Genomic DNA, 14,918 nt, shown 5'->3' with positions numbered 1-14,918 from the left:
CCTGGCTGCTATTTTTGGATCTTTGGTAATCCCTCATACAGAGTCTTGTTAGTACAGTCTTGCTGACGTTAAGTACTGCACGCAGCAGGTTTGTCTTCAGGGTCCAGCCTTCATTGACATGTAGGAGAACAGAGTCCACTGTTGCGTAGAAGAAGCTGAGTTTGATTTGACGGGGGAGATTGGAGTTCCATACACTGGTCATGTCATTCAGGGCCCTCCATGCAAGTGCCTTCCTCACTTTCAGATCTTGCTCGGTTGAGTTGACCCATGAGCCCTGGTACTTGAAGTCCTTGACTTCCTTCAGCACAGTGCCCCCTGTTGTTGTGAGAGGTGGATGTTCCAGTGAGATGTTGAGCCTAAGACCAACATTTGCACACTCCAACTCCACTCTGTTCAGGAGTTCCTGAGCTTGTTCCACGTTGTCGGAGAGCAGGCTGATGTCATCCACATATCCAGGTCTGTCAGGACTGGGATGTCGTCTCGACCTCCATGGTGTTAGAGTGAAGCCAAGATCCTCCTCTCGTCCACTGATGGCTTTCCTGAGTGCATAGTCCCCCGGCCCGGATATCACACTCCTCGCTGTTGCCATCTGGGGTCACCACCGTGGCCCTTGTTCCTGCATACATGGTCTCTAATGCCCGAAGAAAGTTGGGAGGGACACCGTAGGCTTTAAGGATCTTCACACTTGTGCCTCTGTGAATCGAGTCAAATGCCTTTTTGAAGTCGATGAAGCAGAGTACAGCAGTCAAGCTATCCTTCTTCACCTCCTCAATCATTCTCCTTAGTGCCAAGATCTGTGCTACGGTAGTTCTCCCCTCTGAAGCAATTTTGGTTCTCCCTCAGGTGAGGGTCGATGGCATGCCGTATCCTGTTTAGTATCATGCAAACTTTGCTGGGCAAACGTTGCTGAGCAAAGAAGGGAAGACTTCATTCTGCCATTGTAGGTTGCCTGTCCATATTTAGCCAATAGTTTATGCAAACGCTGTTACGTCACGTACCATAGACTATCAGCATTTAACAGTTTACACTCAAAGTTAATTATGATAGGCGTTATTTTAATGTAGCACTAATGCAAATATATATTAATACATTTGGTATTCTGACACCAATAATATCCCTGATACAAAATACTATTTTAAAATTCTACTTTCTATTTGGCCTATAGGCCTAGTGTAGAAGTTTCAAATTTTGGTATTTTAAAATAACTGAAATTACTCCAATTGAAGATTTCACTTTGCCATTCAGAAGATACATGCCATGGTGCTCAGGTGAGGAGGGACAGCATATGACAGTAGCCACATACGTGTTTCAGGAAATGAGAGAGACACACCTCAAAGGACTAATAGTAAAGATGTCCAAGTCAAATGGTAACATGATGATGAAACACTATTCACAGACCCTCCGGGAAAAGATACTTGCACAACAGCAAAGTTGGGAAGAGGAGAAAAGAAAACTGCTTGAAGAGCTGCGGATGTCGGCTGAAAGGTTATTCTCTGCAGAGCAAAAGATTAAAGTCATGGAGGAAGAGAGCACAATGAATGTGTGCCAGGCAACAGACAAGACCTTCAAAGAGTACGAGTTCCAGGCAATGGAAAAGACACTCCTACAAATCCAAAAGCTGTTGGATGAGAAGGAGAAAGACATTACCACCCTTAAAGAGAGTCTGTCAATAGGCAATAGAAATATCAAAAGATGGCGAAAAGAGAAACAGGGATTATCTGGAGAAAACGATTCTTGGGCTAAAAAGTATGAGCAACTCCAGATCCAACTGTACCTCACACAGGAAGAACTGAAAACCAAAGAGACTAATTGGTCTGTGGAGGAAGAGAAATGCCGGGAGGAGAGACAGCAACTAGCTGGAGACAATGAGGCTTTGGTTGAGAAGATTGGGAAACTCCAGATCCAACTGGATATTACACAGGAAGAAGTGAGAACAATTGATGAGCATTGGTTAACAGAGGAAGAGAAATGGGGGAAGGAGAGGCAGGGGCTAGCGGGAGAAAAGGATACTTTGATAGAGAGGAATGGGCAACTCCAGAATCAACTGAACCTTGCCCAGGAAGAATTGAGATCTAAAGAAGCTAATTGGATAATGGAAAAGGAGAACTGGAAGAAGGAGGGACATATAGCTGTAGAAAATGAGGCTTTGGTCGAGAGGAATGGGAAACTCCAGAATCAACTGGACCTCATCCAGGAAGAGCTGAGAACCAAAGATGCTCAATGGTTAATGGAGGAGGAGAAGAATTGGCAACTCCAGAACCATCTGGACCTTATCCTGGAAGATCTGAGAACTAAAGAAGCTAATTGGTTAATGGAGGAGGATAAATGGAGGAAGGAGAGACAGGAACTAGCTGGAGAAAAGGATGCTTTGGCCAAGAAGAATGAGCAACTCCAAGGAATACTGGACCTCACCCAGAAAGAACTGCAAACCAAAGATGCTTGTTGCTTAATGACCGAGGAGACATGCAGGACAGAAAGACAGGGAATAGCTATAGAAAATGAGGTTTTGGCTGAGAAGAATGAGCAACTCCAGAACAAACTGGACCTCATCCAGGAAGAACTGAGAACTAAAGAAGTGAATTGGTTAATGGAAAATGAGAAATGGAAGAAGGTAAGACAGGGACTAGCTGTAGAAAAGGAGGCTTTGGCTGAGAGGAATGGACAACTCCAGAACCAACTGGACATCATCCAGGAAGAACTGAGAAATAAAGAAGCTAATTGGTTAATGCTGGAGGATAAATTGGGGCAGGAGAGACAGAAACTAGACGGAGAAAATGAGGCTTTGGCTAAGAAGAATGGACAACTCCAAAACCAACTGGATCTCACTCAGAAAGAACTGCAAATTAAAGATGGTAATTGGTTAATGGAGGTGGAGAAATGGGGGGAGGAGAGACAGGGTCTAGTAGTAGACAAGGAGTTTTTGGCTGAGAGGAATGGGGAACTCCAGAATAAACTGGACCTCATCCAAGAAGAGCTGAAAACTAAAGATGTGTCTCGGTTAATGGATGAGGATAAATGGAGGAAGGAGAATCAGGAACTAGTTGGAGAACACGAGGCTTTGGCTGAGATGAATCGGGAACTCCAGGATCTACTAAACGTAATCCAGGAAAAACTGAGAACTAGAGAAGCTTTTTGGTTACTGGAAAATGAGACATGGAAGAAGGTGAGACAGGGACTCTCTGGAGAAGTGGAAGCTTTGGATAGGAGTAATGTACAACTTCAGAACCAAGTGGACCTCATCCAGGAAGAACTGGGAACCAAAGATGCTGAGTTGTTAATGGAGGAGGAGAAATGGGGGAATGAGATACAGGGACTCTCTGGACAAATGGAAGCGTTGGATAAGAACAATATGCAACTCCAGAACCAAGTGGACCTCATTCAGGAAGAACTCAGAACAAAAGAGAGTAATTGGCTGCTGGCATTCAACATAGAGCAGGAAAAATGGGGGAAGGAGAGACAGGGACTAGCCGCAGAAATGGAGGATTTGGCCAAGAAGAATAGGCAACTCCAGAAACAACTGGACCTCACTAAGGTTGAAATGAGAAACAAAATGTCTCAGTGGTTTCTGGAGGAGGAGAAATGGGGGAAGGAGAGACAAGGACTAACTGGAGAAATTGATACTTTGATTAAGAGGAATCTGCAACTCCAAACCAAACTGTACCTCCTCCTGGAAGAACTGAGGACCAAAGTCCTTTGGTTAATGGATGGTGATAAATGGGGGGAGGCTGGACTGGGACAAGCTGTTGAAAATGTTGCTATGTCTGAGAACAATGGACAGCTCCAGAATCAAGTGGACATCTCTCAGGAAGAACTGAAAAACAAAGATACTCTTTGTTTAACAGGGGAGGATAAATGTGGGAAGAAGATGCAGGGATCACCTAGAGAAAACCAGGCTTTGGTTAATAATGAACAACTCCAGAATCAACTTGACAACCTCACACAGGAAGAGCTGAGAACCAAATATACCCCTTGTCCTAATGAGGCTTTGGCTAAGAAGGAGGAAATGCAATGTGGGAAGGAGGGGCAGGGACCAGCTGGAGAAAAGGAGGCCTTTGCTGAGGAGAATGGGAAACTGCAGAACCAACTGGGATTCAACCAGGAAGAACTGATAACCAAAGATACTCTGGTGAAGGAGATAGAGAGACTTTCTGGTCAAATGGATGCTTTGGCTAAGAAAAATGAGCAACTCCAAAATCAAGTGGACCTTATCCAGGAAGGAATAACTGAGAACTAAATAGAATTTTTGGGTTCTGGCATTCAATGGTTGCTTCTGCTGAGAAGAATGTACAACTCCAAACTAATAACTTGAGTTTTAGAGTCTTTGGGCATGACTTGGCTGTCGAATGAACGCCAACCTCCCAGTATCCAGGGCGGACACTTTAACCACAAGGCCACTGAGCTAGTAATACAATTGCTTGTACAATATGAAGGACTTCCCTGAAGACTTTGGAACGAATAGTTTTTTGTTTTTACTGCGTGATAGTTCCCACACAGTTTTAGCAATGAAACCTGAGGGATTGTCCTCAGTCTTAATTGAGCAAAGAACCCTTTGGAGACTAAATGCCGGTACACACTGCAAGATTTTTTAGATTTTTTTATTATCGTTCACGATGTACCCTGTCAGACTATCCGATTAAACTTGCATAAATCCTTGCCGTTTATTTCTCTTGACTGGTCACACTACACGTTTTTTTACATTCCCCGACATTATTCTCAAATATAGTGTAATCCGCAGTGAGTCCGCAGTGAGTAGTATTCTGCAAATCAATCAATCACTCGATCAATGCCCCTGGGCAGCTCTTCCGCTGCACGCACGCATTGACAAATGCGCACACGCACGCTCACACGTGTGCATGCACACACACACATGCATGCTGCACGCACGATTGACAGGTCCGTGATCATAGATTCAGAGACGTGCACCGTCTCGTCTGCTCCTTTCCACTCCAAGGAGTGTGTGTGCTCTGCTCAGGCCAAACCATTCTCTCACTCGCTGTACAGTTTTGTTGTTCAAGTCATACAGTATATTTGGCATATGAACATGGGAAAAGAGATGTTGTATTTTGGACAGGGCGACCTGCCCGATCACGTCCAGCTTCATAACCAGTGGAAGAGGAGAGGAGTTTATCAGGTCTACGCACCTATGCGCACGCGGGACAAATACGAGGCCCTGTGCGAACATTTTTGCATTCATTAAATATCCAAAACTATACCAAAACTGACCACATTTCTATCTATAAGGCCAAACCTTATAGAAAGACTATATGAAAGCCTTTTCAAATAGGCTACTATTGGAGCAGGTGCTGACAAATAACTAATTAGGCTACTGTATACATAATGCCAGTCAAGTTGAGCAAATGTCAGATCAATTAGCAGAGCGGAGCAGCATGCAGCTAACTCCAGGCAGCGGGTGTGGATGTGTGATTTCTCCATCGCATCACTTTTCCCCTTCAAAGTGCCTATACTCACAGTCACACTAACTTTGTGATCAATCGAATCAACAGAGAGAGAGAGAGAGAGAGAGAGGGAGAGTCACAGTATCATAAGTTTGCTATTAGGGCTATACAGTACACGTATATGTACAGTAAAACTGTGTGTATATATGTGTTGTGTTATGTTATCTTTTCACAGGTAGCAGTTGTTTGACTGATTGTCAAAGTGACTGTAGACAATTAGCATTTATCAATATAGTTTTTTATTCATTTGTATGCTTCGTTCTAATTTTGAATGTACAATGCCTTTGATGTGAGGTGTGTTTATTAGTGTGACCTGCTACACTGCATTTACTCTGTCAAAAGATGGAATAGAAATAGAATAGAATAGACATTTTTAGTTAGTACATTTGTTGAGAGGTCTATTTTTTGCTGGATGTCGGGCGCGGCTGTACTAATAACTAATAACTGAATGGACAAGTATCAGTCAAAAGGGAGACGTCGAAGAGGAAGGACGGGTGGGGAAGGATCAACATATTGAATGTCAGAACAGGTCAGCTCCATATATGGAGATCTAAGAGTTTGAGGTTTGAGGTCGGATATAGAGTATGGTTGCAAAAACCAAACAGCCATGGTTGATAGAGGTGGAGGTATACTTTGGCTGAGAACAATGTAACACAATAGCCAACAACACACATGGTTTCACACAGGCCTGGAATTTCATCCTTTTAGGGGCAAGGCCACTTGGCCTTTAGTGTGGTCAACTTTTTGAGGGCACAAGGCCAAGTGCCAGGGCATGAAGGCCATCAATTAAAACAATGATGTTAAGTCCCCGGTCATCATTATTTTAGCTTAAAGGTTAAGGTTAACATTTCTTTGTATGTAAAGGCGAACATTGGTTCAGAACAGTGCTTAATTCTTAAATAAATAATCACAGCTTTAAATAACAAAATATAAGTAGCTACTATTGTAAAATATTGTAAACATGTATGTAACATGGGGTCCCAGTGCAGAATGAAATGGCCTAGGACCCTGTCACCCTAGGCTAATTCATATACATTTAATTTGGAGGTCATTGAAATTAAAATGGCTGAGGATCAGTGGATTAAACTGTGAGTTAATTCACAGAAAATACAATGACAGACAGCCTACATTCATTTTTATAGCCCTATGTTTATTTTCTGCCTTGTTTGTTTTAGTTCTGCTATATATTGTCACAACTGTGTTCCTTTTTCTTTTTCTTCTAATTTAATTTAATTTGAAATACTTTTCTTTCTACACTTTCCTTTGGACCTGGTCACTTAAAATCTCTGGTCTAAAGTATAGACAGAGGCTATTATTACATCAGAATTCTGAAAGTGAGAATTTTTTTACATCATCTCTCTGCTTTGTCATGTCTCTTACCTACAAATAATGTTGGCAAAAAAAGGTTTAATCACATTCAAATGTATCTATCATTCAGCACCTAATTAAGAACTAACATCAGCGTAAAATAATAATGCATAAACATCAACTTACATTGGTCCTATTACTACAAATTTGATCCTCCACTTATCCTAGTAATATTTTTTATTTCATCCACTGCTTGTATTATTTATTATTTATTACAATTAAGATTATCTGTCATGTCAAGTTCAAAGACAAAATATTAAAATGATCAAGTTTACAACCCACTGCTGGCCTGTCACACATGTTTTGGTCATGCCCCAGGTGGATTTCTGGACAGATATATTTAAATCCTACTCTGATATATTAGGTTTAGGTTTTTTTTAGGTTTATTTATTTAGCATATAGTACAAAAAATAGACAATAACATATCAATATATGTATATATCATATTAGGCGTATCCATCCCACCCAACCCGCTAACGGCTCTATTATATTTGGTGTTTCCCCAGGGACAAATATTGTTTGGACAATTTCTAAGCAAGATATTTTGTCTCTGTTCTATCTTTATAATTTATTATTTTTGCTTTATGTTTCTAGTTTCTACCGAAGCATTGGTGGGTGGACGGGTCGGAAAGACAGGTGTTACACATGTACACAAATGTATGTTTATATGAACATGTGGGGGTTTAAAAAAAATCCAATAAACAGTTAAAAACGAAATAATATGCTTTGAAAATTTGATCGAGGGAGTAATGGAGCAAGCTTGCTCACAGGCTCAAGACAAAGCAGAGAGATGTTGTAAATAATGTCTCATTTTCAGAATTCTGATGCAATAATATCCTCTGATGTACTTGAAATTGCAACACCTTATAGCTCTGATTTCTACTTTTATATCAATCGAAGTAGGTGCAGACACTTTTCAGAGTTTATGTGGGTCTGTTTTGTGTAGCCTACTTTTGTGTGTTGCATGCTTATTGCATCATGTCTATGATGAGTGAAAGTTTCAAAACTCATCAAATTAGGACTATATGGTACTATAATACTATGATACCTATGATATGATACCTTTTGTCAGAGTACTTGGAGGCCAGTCTGGGACAGTACTAGAATCGTTTTCAGAATTATAACATAGTTATTATTGTCTACAATTCACACATTCATGTCATGTGTCACATAATTGTTGGCATGATTTGATACCTTGGAACTCATCTCCCTTCAGTTTTAATTCTCCCTTTCGTTTTAATAGAACCTTTAGTTCTCCCTTTAGTTTTAATTGTCTGTGGTTCTGATATGCTTATATCACAGAAGCGTCCTATCGCCTTCACATTTGAAGGTGTTAGGACGTTTCTGTGATAGGTGAAGGGGAGCCTTTTAGAGAGTGAAGGCTCGCCGTGTTCAGCACAGTTAAATGCAAAGTTAATGCAAAGATGAATCGGGCTTTGTACCACCTCAGGGAGCTGAGGAAATCTTTCCCCTCCACAATCCAGAGCATCCTGACAGGGGCCATGTCTATTATGGAAATATCTCTTCCTCGGATCTACGAGGGCTGACAGGATATACCGAATGACACGACACAAATGATGGGTGTTGCACATAAATGACGGGAATCACGGGCATCGTCCACAAGTGACGGGAAATGGAATGCAAATTAAGTGACACAAGCATATGCAGCAAAGAAGTGTGGAGTCCATCAGAAACGGCCTGTTCCGAACCGGGTTGCTGGTACTAAACAGAAACATATACCGCACAGACACATGGTGCATGCACACATTCAGTACGCACGCACGTCGCACGCATCTGGGCAACGTGAGACATTATTGATTTAGTTTTGACCTGATCAGTATCTGCCTGTGAGGTAGAAAATACAGCAAGTATAACAGAAACCCTAAACTTCAGGAAATTTAAGTGGCCTCATGACTGAATGCCAAACCTCACTTTTTTTCAACATAATTCTGATCATAACCATATCAACAGCGTGCACTTGCTACATCATGGAATGGTGCGCATCATAGATGTGCTGAAAGGCTGTTGGATGCTTGGATACTGCAGGTGTAACGCCCCTTTATACTGTACACTAAAGCACAAAATGCTAATAATATGTATAGTATACACACTGCTGTTCAGACATTTTGACTGAAATCAGTCTAAAATGAGTCTGACACCCTTGCATTAGGCCTTCTACTGACCTGGCATTTTAATGGCATCCACTGCTCCTAAGGGTTATGATCATGGGCGCCAAACTTTGATCAGCATCCAAACTGTATTTTACGTAAATATGGGCAGTCTGAAATCTGAATGCCAAGGTGTGTGTGAAATCTGATATTTTGTTGTGAAGCTTCTGGAAAGAGGTTGTGTAAGATGCTGTAGATCTGTCAGGTGTCTTTCAGTGCGGTGTAGTGGTTTAAGACTCATTTAGGAATCATTGTTATGCTAACGTAACATTATATCGCTTATAGATGTCAACTAAAAAGTAGGGCGGAATGGAAGCAGGGAACAAAACTGGAGAAAATCACGTGATGATGACTGAATGGAAGGAAGTGAAGGGAAGCAGACAGTCTGTCCAAGACGCTACCTGAACCGAGACAAGGCATCGATTAAATGACGAACACAGAGGAAGAGGCTGAGAATGAACAAACTCTCCCCCATTCGTCTCTCCACCATATGCCTACTCTCCTACCTTCAGCCGTCTCTCTTCACACCATCTCTCCTCCCTCTGTCCCTCTGTCTTTCATTTATTTCTCTCCTCCCTTCATTGCGCTCTCCCTCCATCCACCTCTGCTCTACTCTCCTCTAACTTGTGATGGGAGGGCAGGGTAGGGTGGGTGTTCATCTAAAGGGTCTGTGTTGAAATAGTTGGATTTAGACAGGCCTCATCTGTATGCATGAGCAGCCACCATAAAGTAACTACACATATCAATCTGCTCCCGGGCTTCTGTTTCTACACGATTCATGACCTTCTGTGAGATTCCCTCGTCAAGACGTGTGGTCGCGCACAGGCATGCACGCAGGCATACACATACACCTAAACAGTCACGTCTCTTTTTCAACACACCCACATCGCCACACACGGCACTCCATAAAGCTGTCAGTGTGCCCTGACACCCTCCCTCCTTTACTGTCATTAGTTTGGGTGAGAAATATCCTGTCTGCTCAACAAAAACAAACATGGCAGCTTGCGACGGATCACTTCATCAGATGAGGCGTGTGCCGATAGTTACGTTTCACTTACGGCTCATCTACATCGAGCCCTTCAGAAACTTACCGACGATACAAGGACGGGGGTTTTCAATCAGCACATTTTGATCAATGATGCGTCAATGCTGTCAAGGCGGTCGTTCTCTCTGAGCTGTGATAATCTATCAACCTAAATGTTTTAATGCTCATCGTATCTGAATGAATGGAGGACAGAGTGCGTGCCAGTATTTGTGGTGTTAAACCATGTCAAATGTGCTCTATATAAGTATATATTGATGTTAGATGGTTCATGAAACTTGGTGCATTTGTTTGGTACAGACATTATAGGTTTGTCTTTTTAATATATTTTTGTCATTAAGTCTTCCTCTTTCCTTTGTGCCCTTCATTTCTCTTTTCTCATTTCTCTCTCTCTCTCTCTCTCGTTCACCTTAAATATACCGCTATCTCTCATCTCCATTTCTTGCTTTGTTCCTCTGTCTGTCTGTCTGTTCTGTCTGTTCTTTTCCTAACCTTTTTCCTCTGTCTTGCTCCTTTCCTTTCCTTTCCTTTCCTTTCCTTTCCTTTCCTTTCCTTTCCTTTCCTTTCCTTTCCTTTCCTTTCCTCTCCCCTCCCCTCCCCTCCCCTCCCCTCCCCTCTCTCCCCCACCCTCCTCTGTGTCCATGCGTTGTTGGAGAAGTCAGCCCTGCTGCCCGAGGCAGGGCAGTCACTCTGTCGACCCCTCTACCTCTCTGGAGAGGGAAACGAGCTGTGAGCTTCTAACAACCTGAAAAGGGGACAATTATTCACTGTTTATATCCGCTGGTGGTCTGACCGAGTCAGCCTCATATGAGCTCTTTCGGAACACAGTGCTCACCTGAAAGACATTTGTTGCCTGTGTGTGTTCAATGGTATAAAGTATATATTAGGCATGTAACGATACACTCAACTCACGTTACGATACGTATCACGATATGAGGTTCACGATACGATTTTTCACAATATTCTCAACACAATTATTTTCCAGACAAATGACCGAATTTTAAATAATTTATCTTCCCCCCAAGCTTTTTTCACAATCTTTATTTAACTACATTGCAAAAGTAGCATTACTTTTCATGTAAAATTACTTAATTTCTGTGCAACAACTGTAAACATGCTTTCATGTTTAAACCTAGCTCGAGTTAACATTTCTTCTTTTCTTTGATGGCATCTCAGGATAGATGTAGACCTATTTGACAGTGCAGAAACATAATTGCCTTCCTTGATGTATTAATGATCATCAATAACGACCATCACCTGTGTCACAGACACACACAGCTCCCCTCTGCAGGCCTCTACTGAAAGTGACTGCATGGAGTCTGTCTCATTTCTCTCCAAAAGCACGTGAATATGATGGAATATGATTACAGCTCACATTTCATATCACACACTAGCCCCAATAAAAAATAGTTTTTTTAATAAATCGATACATATCGTCGGGATATAATATCGATATATATCGATATACAATATATCGTTACATGCCTAGTATATATACGGGGAAACACCCGACATTGTGAGTGCGTTGCCATGGTGACCAGCAACGCTGTTCGCCGCCACACACACAAGAGCACGGGACACGCCCTCGGGCAAGTGATAGGCCAAGTGTACGTGCCGAACTTCATACTCGGCCAGACGGAAATGATGCCGCGGCCGCGCCCGTCGGCAATCAGCGCCAGCCGTGCCGCTCTAAGCAGGTAGTATAAAAGCCGTTCTCATTCAGTGTGCGGTGACAGCTGGTTCACCACGGGCAGACAGAGGCACGCTTCACAGGAACACGTCGAGTCGCGTATAGGATTGGAGCTGGAGGTGGACGAGAGGCGGAGCCGCGAAGGAGGAAGCCGCTCTCACCCCCGTTCTCCCAGCTGTAGAGAGAGAGGGAGAGAGACAGGCGGGGATCCTCGCCGCTCCAGAGCCGCGTCACACGCTATAGGGTCGTAAGAGAAACCTTTTCACTGTATCACAATCACCTCACGAGTCAAGAGGAGCCACTTAAGGCGAAGACTCCACTGAGGCTTTATACTGCACCGGGATAGGAGGGCTACAGAGCTCCTGTGGGCTGTGGAGGGAAGAACACCTATGCTAAATACCATACCTGTGGGATACTTTACCTGTCACGGGAACCTGAGGGAGAACAGACCTAACCTATACGAACTGTGTTAACCTACTCTAAACCACCTACCTGCACTTACCTGGGTCCGCCACTGGAGCCGCTGTCCGCCGTAGAACCTAGAAGAGAAACAGAGGAAAAGATTATTATTATTATTATTGCTATCTGTCACCTCCGCCCCGCCAGAGTGGCCTCGGACTCGGTGACAGACTAACCTACAGTATGTGTACAGTGTGTGTGTGTGTGTGTGTGTGTGTCTGTGTGTGACAAAGCTAGCAGTCTTTGACAGAATAATGAACTGTTGAATGGTTGACTGCTCTACTGATGAATTCCTCTCTTGCACAGTCCACTCAGACATTCATGAATTCAAATAAACCACTTATACACACATGCATGCATGCACACACATATGTACGCACACATGTGCATTGTGCAGACACCTTTATTCCATGTGAAAATACTAGATGCATAGCATCATAGCATCAAGGCCAAGGAAGATACAGCTCTTGGACAGCCAAAGTATGTTATATCGGTACCAAATAACGTTGACAGGGGGGTCGTTTTGACTCAGAGGGGCCGCTACACATGGTCCTGTAAGTGTGACAGTGCAGGTTCAAGTCATCCTAACTGTCCTTGTCACATGTCAGCCTCAGGCTTCATCCAGACTGTCTCTCACACGAACCAAAATCATCTGTACATGAATAATTGGACAGACACGCCATCTCCTGTTCCCTCACTGAGGTTGTTTTGAGACATTTTTGAGTGGAATAAAAAGACACATTTAGAACCAGTGCACTATTCCAGACAACATTCCACACCACATATGCGCTGCGCTATTTCTGCTCGAGTCACAGGTGAGCCGGCCCTCAACACCCACACACTTCCTTCTCTGTCTGCGAGATGCAAATAAACATTTGTTCTCCCTGTGAATCGATGCTAACTACATGACGATGCAAACCCACCTCCACAACTCCCTCTGCCTCTGGGTCTTTGCCTTACCTCACCTCACCTCACCTCACCTGCTCTCTCTCACTCTCTCTCTCTCTCTCTCTCTCTCTCTCTCTCTCTCTCTCTCTCTCTCTCTCTCTCTCTCTCTCTCTATCTATCTATCATCTATCATGCATGAACCTCCTCCTTGGTCCAGCAGTAGTGGACAAGTCACTATAGGGCAGGCTATACCTTTGGGTCAAGCTACAAGTGAAGGTTGCTCTGTCAAATTTGTACTTGAGGTTAAGTACTGCAGTGCTTGCTTAAAAAAATGAAAAAACTACACAGTGGACTTTCTTTTTTATTATCAATGTATATTGTATTGCTGTATAAAATGCGATAATAACAAACAGATTAAAATATTTAATATCATATTGTCTATGTCCCTCAAACATATTTCTAATGGTTTGAGCCTAAATCACCACTCTGATTTAACCAGTTCATGTCATTTCTGTCTGGCTTCTAAAGCAGTTTTAGCTGCAGTACAACAATGTCCTGATGTGGTGCGGGGTGCTGTGTATGCAAATTATTTTCTCTTATTTTCTCCCTCATCCCAGCTATTTTTGACTCATTATAATACGGCCCACCTCGCTCCGATCAGCATTTGATTGGAGTGCATCGTCTCTGCCCGAGAGAGACCAGATAGGAGCAGGAGGAGGAACTCACTGCGGCTCCCATAGTATCCAAAGACTAAATGCAATTTTGGAACTGAACAGTGGGAGGACGTTTTTCATGTTTTAGGTTGTTATTAGAGAAAGTAAAAGATGAGTTTTTGAGTGTTCTTTTTTTTTCATTTGCTGCTTTCTGAATTGAATACAAGATCTCCCTACACACCAGTGCATCTACGGGAATTCCCCCCCCCCCAAAGAACTCATCGCCCCTAAACCCGCCACTCGAAGCCTCCGCTCCTCCAACACCCATCTTCTCCCCGTCCCCCACACCAACCGCCTTCTGCCACACAGCCCCATGTCTGTGGAACTCTTTCCCTACTCACCTGAGAGCACCACAGTCCACTGACCCACCTTTTTAAGAAAACATGTTTTTCTGATTTTGATGTTGCTTACGCTTCTTTTATTGTATTTTATTGTATTTCTTTTGCCATGCTTTTAACCTTGTAGCACTTTGAGATGTAGAGCGATGTTTTGATGCGGCCCAATGAACGGCCGGCAGCAACTGCACTGAGTTTCCTGACTGAACTGACTGACTGAACTGATCCCGTGATCTTTTGTGGCCAGTTGTAATTTTATGAGGTCTAGTTCTCAAATCCTGCCCAAACCTACAGTATACCCTACCCGACCCGACCAGACGCTTTAGGGCCACGTCGGGCCTAAAATGTATGCTGAAATGCTGATTAGTCCTTAATTTTTAACATCCCATGAGAACTCTAATGTGGGCAGGGAAACACACTCTATGATGTCACTGAGCATCATGAAGGTACTGAAAGACCCACCCTTCTCAGACATCAGCAACATTATGAAAATAAAACATATATAATTGTCCGGGTGATAATCACCCGGGTTTAGTGTTATATGATGATGATGATGATGATGAAGATGATGTTTGTCTTGCCTTTAAGGCAATTCTAAGCAATGTTGGTATTTCTGTCCGCTTTAGAAAAGCTTGCAACTACTTTATTGTCGTTCTGTGTACAAGTACATGTGCTTTAATTTTGAAGAACTCAGTATATAATGAGAGTCACTTCCTGTGAGCACCATCTTTGATGCAGCAGTGCAGAGAGTAAACACACACTGTTCAGAGCTGTAAGCCTAAGAACTTGGAAGCTTTTG

At 42.9% G+C, this 14,918-nt stretch overlaps 1 protein-coding gene across 1 annotated transcript in view; it reads left to right on the top strand.

Moving 5' to 3' along the window:
• Positions 1 to 14,918, top strand: part of LOC308321627 (MAM domain-containing glycosylphosphatidylinositol anchor protein 1-like) — a 165,282-nt gene that overhangs the window by 29,334 nt on the left and 121,030 nt on the right. The window lies entirely within an intron of this gene.

Source organism: Protomyctophum bolini, assembly GCF_963924005.1.
Source record: "Protomyctophum bolini genome assembly, chromosome: 1".
NCBI classification, from domain to species: domain Eukaryota; kingdom Metazoa; phylum Chordata; class Actinopteri; order Myctophiformes; family Myctophidae; genus Protomyctophum; species Protomyctophum bolini.
This window is presented reverse-complemented; position numbering and strand designations above follow the sequence as displayed.